Raw genomic sequence first — 1,821 nt, 5'->3', positions numbered from 1 at the left:
CAAATGAACACAAAAGCTTGGGTTTTGCAACAGCAGCAGAATTTACAGAATTACAGCACCTCTAGAATTATGGAACCCACAATTTCCTGCTTGTGTCTGCTTCTGCCAACTTCTGGTTGTCTGTGGTTTTCTTAAAATATCCTTGGAAGGGACTCCAAGAAATCATCAAATCAGTTCAATGTTCTTTAAGTCATAGTCTAACAGAGGCTCCAGCATTTCTACAGGAGCTGCCCATTCGTGTACGTGTTCCAATTTTCTGCCACACACTTGATTTAGATCCAAGATTGTGCAGAGTTACTTAGCTGCTACAACGTGAGGAACCCTTTCTCACATTGTAATGTTTTTAACCAATGAGGTAGTTATTACTGCCCACATTACACAGGAGGGTCAACTGAAGCTCAGAAAGTGAGTTGCCCAAGGTCTCACAGCAACTTGTTAGCCAGGCTGGGACTGAACTCAGATCTTACAATTTGGTGCCCAGTGCCATTTTTATATGACACTAAGACTGCCTCTGGAGAAGAAAAAGATGTGACTGGTAGTCCTGGTATCCCCACATGAAGCCTCTGGGGCCCTTGGAGAGACAGGTTATGTAAGTGGTCAGTACGTGGATGGTTGAGCTTCCCACAGTTCTAATTATGTGACTGGCTTTACCCTGTAAGTGGGAAGGGAGTTCATGGTAACACTGCCTTTAACTGAAAACTTCTTGTTTCCTTGGATTATTGCTTTTCCTCTTTATAAGTCTGTCATGAATTGAGTGAAGGAACTGTAGTTTCCAAAGTTCTATTAACCAAAAATAAATAATGTCAATAAGTGAAAAGAACAGAGGGCAAAAATTAAGAAATTTTAAGGAGGGTAATAATAAAATATGATACTAAAATTATCCAAGAATAGACTGAAGGGTCTTTGTAGATACAGAAATTTCAAAATACATGGGTGGCCCTGCTAATGTGTGAATCAGTTGAAATATAAACTCTATAAAACTGATCAGCATCTTCTAATCAACTCCACCCTGCCCAGGGATTTCCAGTGATATGCAGTCCACAGCTGCCATTGCCAATACAGTTGAGTTTTTTCCTTGTCAGTAGTTTTCTTTTTATCCCCAGTCTAAAATTCAGAATTCAGCAACAGACTAACTTTTTACCTTATACATTATGTGATAATTTATTAGTACTAGGGAATATGAATATGAAAATATGCATATATACCTTGGCCACTAACCAGTTTTCAATGGAATGGTTTATTTACTTAACAAATGGTTCATTAAGTCACATTGGTAATTCAAGTTGAGGTGTGTTGTACCTGGTCAAGTGATAAGTTATGCTTATGTTCACTTTTTTGTTCCCAAGAATAATGATAGCTGGACTGTAGGCTCCTTAAAGGCAGAGATAGACTGCATTTTATACTTTATTAGTAACAATCATGGCATCAGGAATAGTACTAATTATGAGGTAGGTACTCAATAAATGCTTATGGGGTTTACTGACTTGCTTATGCATCTTCTTGGTATTGGCAATCAAATAATTTATGAGATCAAAAACAGAAGTAAGGATAGTAGTGTATCTACCTATTCATTTCTCTTTAGCCATAAATGTCAATGTGCAAAGGATCTATGTTAGATGGGTTCTTAACCTGAGCTTCAGAAGTTGTTCCCTTAACTCCCTGAAATTTTATTCTTTTTTTTTTTAATGTTCATATGTTCACTATCCTGAGGAGAAGATCTAGAGCTTTCTTCAGCTTCTGGGAACTCCATCACTCCATAAACTATTAAGAACCAGTGGTGTTTAATATTTTCACCTGCATCCCGAACATCAGCACTGATAA

The sequence above is a fragment of the Hippopotamus amphibius genome, chromosome 14, assembly GCF_030028045.1.
Source record: "Hippopotamus amphibius kiboko isolate mHipAmp2 chromosome 14, mHipAmp2.hap2, whole genome shotgun sequence".
In the NCBI taxonomy this organism is placed as follows: domain Eukaryota; kingdom Metazoa; phylum Chordata; class Mammalia; order Artiodactyla; family Hippopotamidae; genus Hippopotamus; species Hippopotamus amphibius.
The sequence above is the reverse complement of the archived record's forward strand: the minus strand, read 5'-3'. Positions refer to the sequence as shown.